The 19,181-nt window shown below is 43.8% G+C and overlaps 1 pseudogene; it reads left to right on the top strand.

Moving 5' to 3' along the window:
- Positions 1-19,181, top strand: part of LOC129327782 (zinc finger protein 420-like) — a 60,504-nt pseudogene that overhangs the window by 1,785 nt on the left and 39,538 nt on the right.

Below are 19,181 nucleotides of genomic sequence, written 5' to 3'. Positions count from 1 at the left end.
TCTCTGTGAAACAGGCCCAGAAAGCAAAATTCATCACTTAAATGCTTTGGGGGAAAGCTTCTTTGTGTTGATAATGCAGGTACGCCCCTGATCTAATTAATGAGGAAAATGACTCCTCACATCCTCCTCAGGCTAGGCCTTGACACATTTGGGGAGCATTTAGAAGTCAGATCCAAAATTTCAGAGCAAAACTCATTTTTTTTCTCTAGTAGAGAGCAGGCTGCCATGAAGCAAAGCTGGTCTCTTAGGGGCTTGGTTTGGATAACTGACTCCAGTTCTGTTGAATAGACTTTGTATTGTGGGACCAACAATCCAAGACTGCTCAGTGCTTAACAAAAACTAACCGGAAAGTGTTTGCCAACATTTATGCTGGCTCTTCCTGTGTTCAATAGCGACAAGAATGGCAAAGATTAAGATCTGGGAGACCCAGGTTCGAATCCCTACTCTGCCATGGAAGCCCACTGGGTAACCTTGGACCAGTTACACTCAGCCTTACCTATCTCACAGCCTAATTGTATGGATAAAATTGAGAAGAATGTTGTGAGCTGAATTCGGTCCCCACTGGAGAGAAAAGTGGAGAATAAATATTTAAATAGATAAATGGAAAACATGCAGGGTATTCTTCATTTCAGAATGATCGGCCAAGTGTCTCCAGCAAGTTCATTTATTTATTATTTGTTTATTACACAGATTTTTACCCTGCATTCTGCCCTCATAGGGCCACCAAGGCAGCTAACAATTTTTTTTAAAAAATTAAAATTTCATCTTGAAAGTCATCAAAAAGCCAGCACACAAATATATCGTTAAAACAAGAGCTTAAAATGAATACAAATAATAAAAACAGCCACCAAAACACTGGGCACGAAGGAAGGATCACTGTGGGAATGCCAAGGGAAACAAAGAAGGCTTCACCTGGTTGTAGAAGATGGCAATGGAAGGGGAGAGGCGAATCTACCTGGGAAGAGAGTGCCAGAGTTTTGGTGCTGCTTCCTGGAAGTCCCTCTCCCAGGTTGCCCTCTTCCTCATCTCGAAAGGTGGGGGCACTCGAAGCAGGGCCTCTGGAGATGACTGTAGTGGTTGGGTAGGGTCATTAGGGACTGGGCATTCCTTTGGGAACGTTGGTCCCAAAACATACAGGGCCTTAAACATCACCATCAACAGTGTGAATTGTGCTTGGAAACAAACAGGAAGTGAAAGTAGATGAACCATGAGTTCATATCCAAGTTGGCATTTGAAGGCAGATTTCTCAGATCCTACACTCTCCTCCTTCAAAATCTAGTCCAGGACACACTTTTGCAGAGAAACTAACACAACATAGGGAAGGTGGACAAGATCCTGGAGCAATGTGTAATGCTGGAGTGGGGAGACTCGGGGGGGGGTGCCCTTTTGGTCTGAGAATATAGCAGTGTGATGACTCTGTGAAGGTGTTCATTTATGAAGTTCTGGATCTGTGTTGTGTTCCAAGGTAAAGACAGCAGAAGAGAAATTATACCGAGTGGCTCAGGAGACTTCTTGGATGTTGAGGCTGCAGCTTGGTCTCCAGGTGGTGGCTGTGGAAGAGGAGCATCTTATGAGTCAGCAACAGGTAGCCATGCTGGAAAAGCAGGTAAGGGTGCCGAGTTCGACTTAGTAGCCGATTCGAACCGCAAAGCGAAATTCAGCCCCTGCTTTTGATAGTGTCCTTCCCCAGGTTCTGTGGTCCATAATCCACAAACATTCCCTTTGCCTGACTGCTGTGTTTCTGATGATTTGCGGACAGCTGCAGAGAGGACTGGGTGATGGATTCTTTTTTGAGAAGTGCTGCCACACTGTTTTAAATATTTATAATACTTATGTGATTTTAATTCTGTTTTTAAGTGCGTATCTCTCTCTCTCTCTCTTCATGTTTTACATTGTATGTAATCCGCCCTGAACCTGCTGTTGTGGGGAGGGTAGAATATAAATTGAGTTAAATAAATAAAATAAATTTCATACACGAGAGCCAGTATGGTGTTTTGGCTAGAGTAATGGATGAGGGTCTGTGAGGCTCGGGTTCATTTCCCCAGTCTGCCATGGAAACTTGTTGGGTGAGTCGCAAACTCTCAGCCACAGTGTAGGTGTAAATGGAAGAGAGAAGCACGTTGTAAGCTGCTTTGGGGAGAAAGGTGGGGTGTAAATGAAGCAAAAATGAATATTATTTATTAGATTTTTTAGTCCGTCCTCCCCACCAGGCGGGCTCAGGGCGGAATACAACATTTCCATTTCATACAATACAGTTTAAACACTTAACATTATATAAATAAAACAGTACATAAATAGAATATAACACTAAAATATAAGCCCTCCAGTCCTCAGGATACCCTCTCTTATTTTTTTATGGCTTCTTTCCTCCTCAGCTCCCTGTTGTCTAGCAGAGCCCCTTTAAGTCCATTGCCTGTATTGGTTCAGGCTTCTAAGTTTCCACAGGCCTAGTTCTGGCTTAACTTCCTGGGAGCAGAATGTCTGGCTCAGCTAATTAACTGCACCTGCAAGCTGTTGCCGAGAGAGGGGGCCTTGAGAAACAAGGGAGTCTTATCTCAGTTCCCGCCTAGCAACGTGGATTGACGGCACCTCTGATTGGCTAGGAATCTGAGAGGGGGAGGTTGGCTCCTCTCAGCCCTCAGGTGGCTCCAGGCTATTTTCCCATCAGCATGAGGGAGATATTTTGCTCTATGCCAGGCCTGAGGACCAGACCTGCCTGGTATAGTTTAAGGAGTATGTTAATGACTATAAGCCTCAAGTTCTCCTCAGAGAAATGTTAGTCAGCTATAGTTAATATAGACAAGCTTTTATTGTTTTAAATGCCCTTTGCTTGTGCCTCAGTAGAGTGTTTCCTGCTACTTGCATACATTCTTCTGAAGTAATAAACACCTTTTGTGTAAGCCTTGTGTCTATGAGTGTCTGACCAAGTGTGTGCAGAGTCCCCCAGGTTGGAAAAGAACCCAGAGACTGGTGAGTCTCAGCAGGAGGGGTAAGGGCTATTCTTCCAGGAGGCCTGCTAGGGGTTTGAGTGGCTGTAAGCAGCACTTGAAACGGCAGGCGGGAGGTAGCCCCCTTGGACCCCTATCCCTGGATACCTGTCACCAGACCTTTTCCTTCTCTCAGGCCTATGGGGTGGATCCAAACTGAACTGGCAATTTCCAATTATTTCACTTTCCCGCCTCCCCCGTATCATTCTTCAGAGTCCCTTGTCAGAGTTTTCTTAAGATCAGAGAGCCACAATGTGAGGGGGAGGCAGGAAATTTCTATTCTGTGACTGGAAAATTTAGTTTGGATCTCTCCTTTCCCCTGCAGAAGTTATTGGGCTTCCTTTCTGTATGGTCAGGATATCGTGTAACAGGAGTAGAAGCAGGGCAGCAACAAGTGAGTTGTTGATAGCAAAATGCAGATCATGGAAGATTTTTTTTGTTTAAAATTTCTTATTTTATGGAATAGCACTTATGTTGCAAGCATATAAGCTACAATAAATTGAAATCTGTCATGAGTCAAAATGAACCCTAAGAGGAGGTCGGCTAATTGATCGCAACTGTTGTCTTATCTGGGTTTGAAGTGCTTGATGCGCTTTTCTTCCTTTTGTCTCCATCATATTATGGAGAATGGAAGACAGGCTGACATAGTGCATTGATCAGAAAGCTGGAGCCAAAAGTGATGCATGCTTTCCTGAGGTCTGGTCACTTATAAAATGGATGTTATCTGTATATATAAACTAGATTTTGCTTTTTTGGATTTTTCCATCTCTTACAAATGCTCTATCAACTAAGAAATGTTTCCTTTTTCAGGAACCACCAGTGTCCTTCAAGGACGTGGCTATATTCTTCACCGAAGAGGAATGGGCGCTTTTGGATCCAGACCAAAGAGCCCTCTACTGGGAAGTTATGGAGGAAAATTATAGGACGGTGACCTCTCTGGGTAAGGGTCTTTGCCCTTTCGACATGAACATGGGAGAGAAGGGAGGTGGGAAGCTTATTCCTCAGGCCTTCTTTAACTGAGCAACAAGATGTAATAGGCCACAGAGAGAACATAATTTGCCTTTCTCTTGCTGTGGTGGCGCATTGTCGTGAATGTCTCCATTGAATCTGCAGGTCATCTAACCTTCCTCTCTCAGTTCTTCTGTTGATCAAGAAGATTTTTGTTTCAGAGAGGCAATGTCATCCTAGTTAGATGAGTTTTTGGATGATGAGCCCATCGGTACTATTTAGCCAAGATGTCTGCATGGAAATTCCATGTTCAGAGGGAGAAAAAACCCAAATGCCAGTGACTGTGGGTAAGGGGGGGCACAGTAAGGTCAGTCCTTGGCATCTGTGCCCTGCTTGTGGGCCTTTTGGAGGCATTTGGTTAGTCATTGAGCGAAACAGAAGGGACCATTTTTCTGATCCAATATGGGTGTGCTTGTTTTCTCTGGCACATCGTACCACATCCTTGAAGGTCTTGCTTTCCAATCTGAGCCCCAGGTTGAGTCCCTGGCATCTCCACTTAAAAAAGGTCCTGCTCAAGTAGATCTGGGCAAAATCACTACTTGATTCCCTGGAGAATGAGTGGGACTGTTAGAGTAGACAGTACTCAACTACATTGACCAATAGTCTGATGCGAGAGGATGGAAAATGCATGGAATCATAGGCCTTTCCAGTGCATCTTAATGTATGGGATTTCAGGCCCTTTTCAAAAAAGCCTCATATGAGAATTTTGTCTTTTACGTGACTACCAGTGGCCTGTCATATTGGTCTGGGCAAAGATCCCAGAATAAGAGAATGTTTGTCTAGAGGCTTGGGCAAAGATCACAGGCGCTGGGACCGTCAAAAGTAAGCAAACAATAAGACAACTTGAAAGCAGCTGAGGCAAAGGGCCAATTTTATGACATGAGAAGACAGAAAATTGACGATCTAAATTGGACATTTTAAAAAGAAATATTTTAAAAAGTATGTAACAATACAAGTTTAACAGGAATTAAGCATTCTGATTGCTGAAAGAAAAACAGCTGTAGATTTGAGGACCTAATTTTTGCTAGAAACTGTTTCATTCATAGCAGGGTCTGTTTAAATGATTTGTGAAAGAGTCTCAGAAAAACTGATCCCGGAGGTGCTTTGAGTAATTTTTGCGTAATAGGGAAAGTCAGAAAAAAGGGGGTAACATCATAAAGCAATTTGACCGGATGTTCGAAATAGAACACAGGTAGAATCTGTGTGTTTCTCCATAGTTGTGAATAGGACCATGATGGGAATTCAAACCTAGGTCTCCCAGATCCTAGTCCAGCAGTCTAACCAATACACCACGCTGGCAACTCCCTCCAGTATCTGCTGTCACTGGACATCCTACAGTTCTGTGCCTGTTGTGCTGCTGGGCTAGATACCCTGCGACCTGCTAAGCTCTGCCTTTGACCTGAGGCCACTGGAAACCTGAGGCCACTGCCAGAGCAGTTCTTTATTCCCAATCCACCCTTGGCCACATTTCTTACCCTCAGACTGGCGTGAGAGTTGTCTGTGACACCTTGGCCCAGTCACACTCTCCCAGCCTAACTTACCTCACGGGGTCGTTATGAAGATAAAATGGAGGAGAGTAGAATAATGCTCTAAGCCACTTTGGTTACACATTAGAGAGAAAAGCTGGGTAAAACTATCTGAATAAATAAACATGTCTGCACAGATCTTGGGACCTTTGGTACACAAAGTAAGGTACTCTACTATTGTGCCACGGCCCCTACCCCTAGCCCCCCAGCCTGAGGTCCTAGAGAGCCAGAGGCATCTACAATAGTCTGTATAGAGCTAAGTGGAAGTTTCTAGATGAGATCTCAGAAGATGGGGGCAAGGTCTGCTGAGTTCTGGGCCCTCCATCCCTCCCTTCCAACTTACAGTGGTAGACTGCAGGGGCTTTTCCAGCCCCCCCCCCCAATTTTAATTGGAAGAAGAACGCTTGCTAATTATTGCCCTGGCTAAGCAGTGTGTGTTCCTCAGGGCTCTTATCTGCTGGCTGTGGAATCTCTGAAGGCCATCCTGTCTCCCTCAGTGCTTAGCTGACCAATGCTAAAAGTTTCCCTGACCACTCTTCTTATTTGTATGTTGTTGTGCTTATTTTTTATTTCTACCCTGCTTTCTCCCCTAAGCAGTTTATCACATTGTTCTCCTGGCATCCTCCCCTGATCCTCACAACAACCTCATGAGGTAGGCCAGGCTGAGAGTGTCTGACTCACCCAAGGTCACCCAATGAGCTTTTTTGGCAGAGTGGGGATTTGGACATAAATAATCCCAGTTTGACACTCTAGCCACTATGTGACTGTCACTCTCAAATGAATATTTTTCTTCCACACATTGATCAATTTATCTGAAACATTCCTAGCTTCAGTCTAATATTGTTACCAAGATTGTTTATTTTCTGAGGTACCTATTGCATAGAGATTCAGAGGTCTCCTGTTTTCCAGGCATCCTGCCATTCAGGCAGTGTGTAAAAGAGTACTTTAATTGCCATATGCCTTTGCTGTGCCTTGACAGGATGTTACAGGTGTCTTCGCGTTATTTCCTTCCTAAGGATGAGAATGCTCAGTTGTTTTGGTACAAATTGCCTGAGTAAGAACTGTAATCTCGGCCATGGCTGTGTGAGCCAGACGTGTTTGGGTTTGCTACTTTCACACTGTTGCCATGAGAACTTTGTCCAGTTTCTTCCCACTGCTGATATGCTAATAAGATGGGGGCGGGGAAGAGATGGGTTCCCTGACCCTTTTGCCCTGTTAGTTCATTCCTTCCAACTTCTTAGTCAATTTAGAATCTTTTACTATGGAATTTGCAAATTACTGGAATAAAGCCTTTATATCCAAGAGCCCTGGTGTGCTTGATGTGTGAGGGTCCAGAGTGATGCTCGCCATAGCTTAAGAGCTGAGCACTGACACATTCTAAGATTCATCATTGTGTTTCTCACTTTATATTGGCTGCAGGTGTGAGGCAAACAGAGAATGAGAGAGAAGCAGGTGAGGAGTATTCAGGAGGAGATGAGGGTCTGGAGGCTGAAGGTGAAACTGAGAATCAAGAGAGATCAAAGCAGCAGCGAAGGAGATCCAGTTTTAAGAGGCATCAGAGAATCCAGACAGTGGAGAAATTATATAATTGCAGTGAAGATGGAAAGAACATCAGTCAAAGGAAGCACCTTACTTCACATCAGAAGTTTCACACAGGGGAGAAACGACACAAATGTCCAGAATGTGGTGAAAGCTTCGGTCAGAAAAGAGATTTTATTTCTCATCAAAGAGGGCACACAGGGGAGAAACCGTATAAATGCTTTGAGTGTGGAAAGAGCTTCCGAAGGAATGACCACCTGACTTCACATCAAAGAGTACACACAGGAGAGAAGCCCTATCAGTGCTTTGAATGTGGGAAGAGTTTCTGTCGCAGCACACGCCTTAATGCGCATCACAGAATGCACACAGGCGATAAACCATACAAATGCTCAGAGTGTGGAAAGTGCTTCAAACAGAACTCTGGCCTTTTTTCCCACAAAAAGATCCACAAAGGGGAGAAACCATATAAATGTTTAGAGTGTGGCAAAAGCTTCATTCGGAGAGCACACCTTTTCTCACATCAAAGTGTACATACAGGGGAGAGACCATATAAATGCCTCACATGCGGAAAGACCTTCCGTCGGAGTGACCACCTGACATCACACCAACGAGTCCATGGAGACTAGAAACTGTGACAAGGAAGGTTTTTCCAGGCAGTGAGCATGAGCACTTGTACCTCTCAATGTCTCCGAGAAGGCTTGTTAAATACTTGGATTACAAAGAAGGCTGTTTTGGGCAGATCACCAGGGAAAATGTGGATTTACGAGAGGAAGAAAAACTCAAAAGAAAAGCTGAATGGATACAGAAGGCAGAGAATGGTTGAAACACTTATTAATCTTGTCTCTGGAAGTCCTAAATAATGAAATTAGAAAAGATAAAGGGATAAAAGGAACAGTAATAAAAGGCGAAGAATATAGGTTACAAGCCTTTACGGACGACCTAGTATGTATTTTGGAAGAACCAATAGAGCATATTGACTGTCTGATATCAAAAATAACAAGATTTGGGGAAATGGCAGGAATGAAGGTCAATCAGCAAAAAACAAAGATTATCATCAAAAATATGACAAAAGCACAAATTAAAGAATTAACAGAGAAGTCTGGATTCCAATGGGGAAAAATAGTGAAATACCTAGGAATCTATATAACCTTTAGAGCTAGTTCATTGAGGGAGGACAATTACCAAAAATTAATTAAAGCAGTTGTGGAGGATTTAAATAAGTGGAAAGATAGGCATATATCACTGTTGGGGCGTATAGCCACAATCAAAATGAATACATTGCCTAGGTTCATGTTTTTATTCCAGACCATACCAATCATACAGAAAAAAGCGTTCTTTCAAGAATTAAATAGAATAACTTCAAAATTTATATGGCATGGCAAAAGACCTAGAATAAGACTGAAAGCTCTACAAGAATTAAAAGAAAAAGTGGGATGTGCTTTGCCAGACTGGGAAACGCACTACGAAGCCTGTGTACTGGTATGGATTAAAGAACGGATCTTAATCCAGAATATAAGGCTCTTAAAGCTAGAAGGGTATGATCTTAAATTGGGGTGGCATGCATTCCTCTGGTATCAGAAAGCTGAGGTACGTAAGTACTTCAAAGATCATGTAATAAGAAAGTCCTTAATGTCAGTGTGGGAGAAATTAAAATAGGAGATTTACAAAAGAATTCCAAAATGGGTGTCACCAGTGGAAGCATTCACTCACCCAAATTTATTAAATTGGGAGGAAATATATAGATTTGAGCAACTACTAGGGAAAGATGGAAAGTTAAACTCAATAGAGGAATTAAAAGAACAGGATATACAGATGGGCTGGGGGCTAAGAGCACAAATTGAGTCCAGATTTGCTAAAGACAAACCGCAAGAGTTCTGTTTGGAACAGCCCCCCTTTGATAAATTACTATTGGAGACAAACGAAAAAATAATTAAGAAATTCTATCTATATCTAATGCAACTGAAAAGGGAAGATGAAGTAATAAAAGACTGTAGGACAAAGTGGGCACAAAATTTGGGGCATGAGATAGATTTAGAACAATGGTCACAGACATGGAAGATGAATATCAAAATAACAAAGCCATTCAAAGAAAATTTGTATAAAATGTATTCTAGGTGGTATGTGACACTGGAGAAACTGTCTAAAATGTATGCGGATACATCCAATAAATGTTGGAAATGTAAAGAAAAGTTAGGTATGTTCTATCACGTGGTCATGTAAAAAGGCAGCGAAATATTGGAAGATGATACATGGGTTACTTCAAGAAGTATTAGGCATGGCCATACCTTTCAAACCAGAATGGTTCTTATTGAATATTATGTTGGAGGGGGTAGAGAAGGAAAACGGGTATTTGATGCTTCATATAATTACGGCAGCAAGAATAACATATGCGAGGTACTGGAAGAAACTAGAGATACCATTGAAAAGAGAAGTGATAGGAAAAATCTTAAAAACAGCAGAAATTGATGTCTTAACAGACTTGATAAAAGAACAAAGTAGGGGCGATCTGCAGAAAAGATGGTCACCCTTTCATAGATGGGTTAAATCAAATTATGGAACAAGAAGGATATGAAGATAGGAGAGAATACTTATAGGAAATAAGCAGGGTAGACTTACAGGAAAATTAGGTTTTGGATAAGGAAAACAAGATATAAGGAAGAAGGAACTGTAGAGATGGAAAATGAGTATAATACATAGTTTGTTGTTATCATCACTGTAGATTTCTTACGAAGTGCTTGATGTGATGTCTATGTGTATATGTATGTATTCTTTTTGAAATCAATAAAATAATAATAAAACAAAAAAAAGAAACACTGGTGTTCTTTTCTAATTATGGTTAGATGTCACAAACAGATATTCATGAAGGATACAAATCTTTTTTTTCCCTCCATTTTATTTTAAAATTTAAAATTTAATTTACTTTTAGTGCCTGATTACAACATAGGGAATTCAGCATAAAAAGACATGAAAACCGGGACAATCCTGTCAATAGTAGCAATTGAAAACCAAACACTTAATTGAAGTTATTGTGTATTTCTTCCAGAGTCAACGGTAAGCTGGGGCGGTGGGTGGGGAAGAGGCAGCTGTCTCAAAGATGAGGCAGCTGGAAACAGGAAGGATATGGAGAAAGCCAATCATACTTCATCCTGAAGAGGATCCCAGTGTGTTCACGGTTGGCATGCAAGATGGTCTGGAGAGCCATCTACAAAGTTGGGGAAGGGGGCTTGCTCAGACCTTCATGCACCTGGTTTTACCAATGGGGAAAATAAAGAGTGGGGTCCAGAATTTCAGATTTTGGTTACAGCTGATAAACTCTGGGTTGTGGCTGAATGAGCTGACTGACAGGAAGACAGTTGATTCACTTGAAATGTGGTGCTGGAGGAGGGTTCTGCGGATACCATGGACAGCCGAAAAGACAAATAAGTGGGTTCTAGATCACAGCAAGCCAGAATTCTCCCTAGAAGCTAAAATGACAAAACCGAGGCTATCGTACTTTGGTCACATTATGAGAAGACAAGACTCATTGGAAAAGAGGAAGACTCAAAAGGAGATGGCTGGACTCGGTAAAGGAAGCCACATCATCCAGTGTGCAGGATCTGAGCAACTCGGTTAACGATAGATTGATAGGTCATGTTGGAGGACGCATAACACACACATTGGTGTATACTTTGGGGTGCAATCTGTCATAGGTCATTGAAGCTTACCTGTGAGTCAAAGGGGATCGTCATCAGAATACCTTTACTGATGTGAGAAGAGTGACTGCCTTTACAAGGTATAATTCTTGACACAATGATGAGTGAATGGCTTTTCCTGTCAAATGATAACTCTGTCCAGAATGGCATTTGCAAGTGAAATATCAAAATCGTAGGATTATTTTATCCTGAAAGCCTAGGTCCATCATCTTGTTTTAAATGTATTGTTTTTAATGAATGTGCATTTTTATTGTATTTTAATTGTATTTTTAATATGTTGGTATCCGCCCTGAGCCCGCTTGCGGGGAGGGCGGAATACAAATTTGAAATAAATAAATAAAATAGGTCATTGTATATAATCCAAAAGCTGTGAGGAGCTCAAGAGGCTATCGGAGAATCCTGTGCTGAGGTCTTCCAGCTGCCCTTGAGGTGTCAAACAGCCTTTTCTGTCCGAGGATCCTATTTATTACTCAGTACTTGTAATCCTCAAGATGTAAAACAAAAGGGTGTCTCTCTCTTTACTTCTGGTATCCATCTATTAAGAGCCCCGTGGCACAGAGTGGTAAGCTGCAGTACTGCAGCCCAAGCTCTGCTCATGGCCTGAGTTCGATCCTGGCAGAATCTGGGTTCAGGTAGCCGGCTCAAGGTTGACTCAGCCTTCCATCCTTCCAAGGTCGGAAAAATGAGTACCCAGTTTCCTGGGGGTAAAGTGCAGATGACTAGGGGAGGCAATGGCAAACCACCCCATAACAAAAGTCTGCCAAGAAAATGAGATATGCAACCTCCCAGCATGGATCAGTAATGACTTGGTGCTTGCTTTACCTTACCTATCCATCTATTCACGGTTTTTTGGAGTCTGCATCCTCTTTGCCTTCCTGCGTTTCTGCAATCTGTCCAGGTCAGTTGAGATGCTGCCAGAGTCTCTGAAAGGAAGAAATTTTCTGGGGAGTTTTTCTCCATTGCTGGTTCCCATTATTGGGCACAGGCTATAGTAAGATAGAGTCATAGAGTCTCTCTACATGAGAGGCCTCGGCACATGTTCATCAAGTGTAGGGAGATGTAATGTTAGCTGGGAAGTATAGTTTAAAAGCCAGAGCCAGCAGAGATCACTCCTCAGAGGGTTTGTTAATTTTCATCTTTGCCTTCCCATGGCTACAATAGAAAGTTCTCTACTTTGCCACATAGAGGAGCAGATAAAAACATTCCAAGGTTGACTTTCCCTCCAGAAGTGATGAGCATACACCCTCTCCTCTCTTGAAAGATACATGTTTGGCACTGTGTAGATCATGTTGTTGGAAAAGGGGTTGGTGTTAACCCAAAAAACGCAAAAGATGTAATTTAGCAATATGATAAGCTACACTACGCTTACAGAAATCTCACGAGGATAACTGTGTGAAGTGAACAAAACCAATCAGTGGGTGTATAGGTGGTCAAGTGCATGTGAAAACCAATAATAAACCACTGTAGAATAATGCTGTTAGTGATGTAAGTAAAAGGTATGAAAGATGAGGTATTTCTTTGTCTTACTAGAGTGCATGGAGGCCTGTTTTGAGGTCTATATTGCAATATATCAATCAACTTTTCCAGCCCTCGTTCGTCTCATTCCTTTGTCTCAGATTGGGTTGGGGGCAAAGGTGCACTGTTCTGTGTAACAGTGACATCTGCAAATTTAATGAAGAACCCCTTCATATCTTCATCCAGATCATTTATAAAAATATTGAAAAGCACTGGGCTCAAAACCAAGCCCTGTGGCTCTCCCCTTGACCCCAATCAGACGTGATGCCATTGACAACTACTCTTTGAGTGCATTTATCCAGCCAGTTCCCCGTCCAGCTCACCATCCTAGAGTCCAGTCCACAGTTCTCCAGTTTACCCATCAGAACATCATGAGGAACCTTGTCAAAAGCTTTACTGAATCCACATATAAACTACCTCAACAGCGTTCTCGGGATCCAGTAAGCCTGTTACTCAATCATATAAGGAGATGCTATTGGTCTGGCAGAACATTTGAAGGCAAATCTAGGCTGACTTACCCATATCACCATGTTGTCTGTCAGATGCTTGCAGATTGATGCCTTTAATATCTGTTCCAGTATATTCCCTGGGACAGAGGTCAGGCTGACTGGCCTATAATTCCCAGGATCGTCCTTATTCCCTTTTATGAATATTGGAATGACAATTTCCGTCCTCCAGTCTTCTAGCACATTACCTGTCTTCCAAGAGGCATGGAAAATGATCGGCAAAGGGTCTGCAAGTTCTTTGGAAAGTTCCTGAAGCACTCTCGGGTGGATCTCATCCGGCCCAGGGGATTTGTACACACCCAGTGCAGCGAGATGCTTCCCCACAACTTCTCTGCCAGTGTCTAGCAGCAGCCCTGAAGCCATGCTTTGTCTACTACCATCTCTAGCTGGGCCTGTTCTCTCCTTCAGGGAGAAAACTGAGGCAAAGTAGGCACTAAGCCTTTCTCCCTTCGTTTCCATTTGACCCAGCTATGGGGGTATCACCCCCTTCACCTTCCATTTGCTCCTCAAGTATCTAAAGAAAGTTTTTCTGTTGTGGTGATCCCCTCTGGCCAGTCTCAGCTCATTCTGAGCTTTGGACTCTCTGATGCCTGCCCTATAGTGCCTAGCGACCTCTAGATTCTCTTCTTTCGATGCATTTCCTAACTTTTTTCATTTCCTAACTTGAGAGATTTCATCAGGACTTCAACAACTTTCACCCTACTATCAACATGAGCCTGGACCACTCTACACAACAGGTACACTTCCAGGACACCACTGTACAACTACATAATGGACGGATAAATACCACCTTATACCGGAAACCAACAGACCGATACTCATATCTACATGCCTCCAGCTACCACCCTAAACATACCACTCCGTCTATTGTCTACAGCCAAGCCTTACGTTACAACCGTATCTGCTCCAGTGCTCTCGACCGAGACTCACACTTAAGAGATTTACAACAAGCATTTTTGGGACTACAGTACCCACCAAATGAAGTGAAGAAACAAATCAACAGGGCCAGACTAGTACCCAGAAACAGCCTGCTCTAGGACAAACCTAAAGGAACTAACAACAGAACACCACTGGTTGTCACCTATAGCTCCCAGCTCAAACCCATCCAACGTATCATCAGTGAGCTACAACCCATCCTGGAAAATGATACCTCTCTCTCAGAAGCCCTGGGTGGAAGACCTTTCCTTGCCTACAGACAGCCCCCCAACCTTAAACGACTTCTCACTCACAACCATGAATCGGCCAGCAGAGTCACCAGTACAGGTACCAGGCCCTGCAACAGACCCAGATGCCAGCTCTGCCCTTATATCTACCTAGGGAATACAATTACAGGACCCAATGGCATCAACTACACTGTCTCTGGCTCTTACAGCTGCTCATCCTCCAATGTGATATATGCCCTCATGTGCTAACAATGTCCTTCTGCTCTGTACATTGGACAAACCAGCCAACCTCTACGCAAAAGAATAAATGGACACAAATCTGACATTAGAAATGGAAACTTCCAGAAACCAGTGGGAGAACACTTCAATCTACCAGGACATTCCATCAAAGACTTAAAGGTCATTGTAGTTCAACAGAAACCTTTCAAAAACAAAATGCAACGGGAGGCTGCTGAATTGGAATTCATATGCAAATCTGATTCTGTCAAGCTGGGACTGAATAGGGACTATGAATGGTTATCTCATTATCACAGGTAACTGATTTCCTTTACAGAGGCAGGGTCAGGGGGAGTCCAGTGGCACCTGGTGTGGGCTTTTGAGGATCACAGTTCTCTTTGTCAGATGCATCTGGCGGGGAGAGATGTGGTTCTTGGCTTGTGCTGCAGTGGAATTGGTTGGTCCTGGAGGTGCTGCTGGACTCTTTTTGATTTTGCTACTACAGACTAACACGGCTAACTCCTCTGAACCTTTACAGAAGCAAACTGATCTCCATATCAGAAGGAGCTGTTTGCATCTGTAGCCGAGAAAATTGTTAATTGCTACACGCAGCTAATATAGCCAGTAGTTATGATCAATGGTCAATATCTAATCATTTTCAGCTTGTCTCTTTCTACAGCCTGTCCTTTGTCCAAATTTAACACTGTCCAAATGGAGTTGGGTAACGCCCAAGACTGTAGAAATGTACCAGACATTGTCTGTTATTCTTAGCTAAATTCAGCAGAACAAATTGCTTAACTCGCCGCAGAACAAATTGCTTAACTTGCAAAGAAGAAACAGAGGCTAAGCAGAGTGCAAAGAGGAGGAGGCAACGGAATAACTAAATATGGTAAACTGTATAACTGTATGTTGTAAGATTGCAGGCACAGCAAAATTGTAACCGTTAGCTAGTGGGTAACCACCTTCTGTGATGTAACTGTAAGTTCTTTGTGACTTTAGTCACGCTGGGTCCTGCCGGCAAATAGACTCCATTCCTTCCTAAGATCCTGTCTGGTCTCAATTCTTGGTGAACCCCAATTCTGCTACACATCTACCTCGCCCTCCCCTCTCCTCCTCTATATCTGACCAGTTTCTTTTGGTCCTCCATGCATCTGACAAAGAGAACTGTGATTCTCGAAAGCTTATGCTACAATAAAATTGGTTAGTCTTAAAGGTGCTACTGGACTCTTTTTGTTTTTTCATTATGTATCTTTATGCTGGGATGTGACTGGCGTGGCTTTAGGGAAACGTCTCACCCCATATTGGGAGAAACAGCGACACCTGCCTGTCGTTGAGGGCAAAATAATGACGTGCCAGAGGCGGTAGCTGCGGGATTGGCAGCTAGCTGACACTCGCAAGCTGACACTCGCAAACAGAACGGGTGAGATCCGGCTCCTCCACGTGAAGACGGAATACCCTTGAATAGAAGACCACGCAGAAAGTAAGACTCTTGCGCCTACTTGTGTACAATGCCTTGTTTATTTTCGCCCCTGCTGAAGACAGGAAAACTTGGGCTGCTGCCCCAGGACTCTTTTTGGTTCCTCTTTCAGGGGATATATGCTGGCATTGGGTAAGGGATTCTCCTCTGCCTCGTTTTCCGTGCTTGAAGACAGCATTGGGCTTTCTTGTGATTGCAGGAAAAATGAGGTGCTGATCCCTCCCAAGAGAGGTCTGGGGCAAGAAGGAGGTGGGGTATTATGCACGAATTGTGTGTGTGTGTGTGTGTGTGTGTGTGTGTGTGTGTGTGTGTGTGTGTGTGTGTGTGTGTGAGAGAGAGAGAGAGAGAGAGAGAGAGAGAGAGAGATGGCTGGGGAGAGGACGGGGTGGGGTGAGGAGAGAAAGGGAGAAAGAGGGGCAACCAGACGAAGTCCCTAGCCGTTGTCCCCCTTCGTTTTTAAAGTTTTTAAAACTTGAAATTCAAGCCCTTCTCATAATATGGCAGTTTGCCGCAGTACCTCCATTATTCTTCTCCTTTTTCCTTTTCAAAATCTTTTGCGATGCAGAAGCTGTACAGGCAAAAATCTGTGAAGGAGCACAATTGAGCTTGGTATTCTATGGCACACACCTGCCCCATATCAAAGCCTCGTTGAAATAGGTTTGTTACAAGAAAGAGTACAAAGAGTACAAATGATATGATCTCCATGAATGGCCCAGCTTATATTTGTTGCGTTTATATTTGTTGTATGAAAGCTTTAGAGTAGAACAGAACTCCTTCTCAGGCAAAGACATTTAAAGCAGAGTTATTGCTTGAAAATGCCGCTGGGTATTTCTGGATTGCAACATGCAAGACTCTGAGGCTGAAAAAAAAATTTTATTGACATTTGGTTGTGTTGTGCATTTTCTAAAAAAATTGAATGAGCAGCGTTGGAAATCTGCTTCGTTACCTTAGTGCTCAGGAATGCCAAGAGGTGAATCAAACGGGTGTCTTTTCCTCTTTCAGAGACCCCCGATGTCCTTTGCGGAGGTGGCCGTGTTCTTCACGGAGGAGGAATGGGCTCTCCTGGATCCGGCCCAGAGAGCTCTCTACTGGGAAGTCATGCAGGAAGTTTACGAGACTGTGACTTCTCTGGGTAAGGGTCTTCCCCCTTTTTTCCTTGATAGGGAAGAGAATGTTTTCCTCATCTGCCACTGAGGCAAACAACAACTCCCTCCCCTTCTAAGTTTGCAGTGCCTCAGAACGAATGCATTCAACACTTTTGTGCTCTGAGGAGAAATCTCTAGCTGGAGAAGGCTCTGATTGGGAGGGATGGATGACATCCCAATTGAAGCCGTCTTTGCAGAGCCCCCCTCCGTCCTCTCTGCTGAGCAGTTCCAGGAACACTGCTGTGGTATTTTGGAGGGTCTTGAAGGTGCTTTGTGTCCTCCAGTTTGAACCTTCTCTCCCCTTTCATGACCCTTCCTATATTCATACTCCTGGAAAAACCACAGGGCACCTCAGTTTTTGACCTGACTCCTCTGAAAGATGTACTCCCACACCCCAAAAATTCTCCTCCTTCCCTGCCATTCTAGCAATTATTATTAGTATTAGTATTATTTATATCCCACCCTCCCCGCAAGCGGGCTCAGGGCGGGTTACAACAGAAGATAAAATATACCTATGGCCTGCTGCTTCCCTTTCCCTCATCCTGGGACTAAGGCATGGCCAGTAGCTTGAATCCTAGAAATAACCTCTGCCCCCCAGCTCCCCTCACCAGTATCTGCAGCTTTTCGGCACAAAAACATACTTGAATGGACTAAATCCCGCCATATTCTTTTTCTGCTCTCCCTTCAAGGCCTTTGGGTCCCAGAGCCCTTCCTCAACCCTCAGCTGCCCCCAAGGGAAATGCTCTTCCTCCAGAGCTCTGTGGAAACAGGAAGGCACGAAGAGGCCGTCTGGTCAGGTGAGGGAGCAGAAGCAAGGCTGCAAAGGGATCATTTCTGGGTAGTGTGTAGGAGTTACTCTGTGAGATCTCCGTTCGGTCTGTTTTATCCAGTTGAGGAGTAAATCTGAGTCCAGGTGTCCAAAACATTAGCCGCATCGGGGCCATATCAGACAGGACAGCAAATGCACAGCTACTTCAAGGAACAGCAGCTCCGTGTCTGGTTTCTTCCCCCTTCCCTCCTTTCTTGAGCACACATGCTGAGCTCAGTGGTTAGAGCCATTGCTTTGCATGTAGGAGGTCCCCAGTTCAACCCCCAGCGTCTCCAGTGAATGGATCTCACACAGGAGGTGTTTGAAAAGACCTTTCTGTGCCTGTGGCCAGAGTGGATAATATTTTGCCTGCGACCCGAGTCAATGACAGTTTGGCAGATGAACCAGTGGTCTGACTCAGTATAGGGCAGGATCACGAGTTCGAATTCCAACTTCCTCCCTGCCACACACTGGCCAAATGTAGCAATACCATGTTTCTCTCATTATCACTGCAAATGCAAAGGCAAACAATGACCTTCTCCATTCTCCCCACTCCTGCCCAACTTCCCCCCACTGTCCCGCATTGCCAGTTGGGAGCTTTCTGGCTCTATTAAAAATAATTGCTTGGCATGTCTCAGTAGAGTTTTAACACTGTAGCAATATACTTAATACCAATAGCTTGAAAAAATGTTAAAAGCCTGTAGGAGGCTGGAGAACGGAAGGTGTGAGGAGAATTGAGCCTCGTTTGAATGGGGAGAGGGGAACATCGGCCCCTCCCTTTCTGTGCTTTCCCAGAACCTGTTTGGGGAGGATCTTCCAGGAAAGATGATATATCAAGGGAAGTTTGGGAACCCTGAAACAGCCAAGGACAGCCCAGAAGTGTGACAAAAATAATGTGATGTCATGGAGAAGCCCAATTAAAATCCACTATCATTTCAGGGAAACACAGCAAGAGCTCCATGATGAAGAACGTGTAGGAAATAGTAGTCAAAACTTTATGATGTTCAATGTATATAAGAAAAGTCACGTCTAAATGGTGTGTTCTCGAATTTTCCCAGGTATAGAAAAATCTCAAATTGTCCAAGATGGCCACACCTCTCAGCTGGAGGAAGTGAAAGAGGCGTGTTTCCAGGACCCCAAAGAAACAGAGCTGCCAGCAGGTACTTGCTTGGAAGTGTCGGGGGGCCCTTTATGGTCTGAGAATAGGATTCCTATTTAATTTCACCCAGGAAAGATCTTTGTGTCCCGCCCTGAGTTTTTGTTCTGTGGCAAGACCTCATTCACTCTGCAAGTGAACCCTGAACAGGTCTCTGTTCTCTGTAGGCCGGTCCAGTCTTCTCAAAGTCATCCTAGAACAATTTTCTCCTCTCTCAGACTTCCTCTCTTTATGGACTGTAGATTCCTTCTTTCTCTCCACCTCACACAGATGATGGGACTTTGAGGGAAGAGGAAGGCCTTGCCTCGGAAGGAGCGCTGGACAGGTTACCTGGTGGCTCTCGAGAGAACGTGTCCTTCCCAGCTGAGCCAGGTGAGAGTGAGTCTCCTCTCCTTTGCTCCTGGAGAAACAGAGGCGGCAGTGCCAGGAAGGGTCTCTTCTCT

This window comes from Eublepharis macularius, chromosome 4 (genome assembly GCF_028583425.1).
Source record: "Eublepharis macularius isolate TG4126 chromosome 4, MPM_Emac_v1.0, whole genome shotgun sequence".
Lineage (NCBI taxonomy): Eukaryota > Metazoa > Chordata > Lepidosauria > Squamata > Eublepharidae > Eublepharis > Eublepharis macularius.
This window is presented reverse-complemented; position numbering and strand designations above follow the sequence as displayed.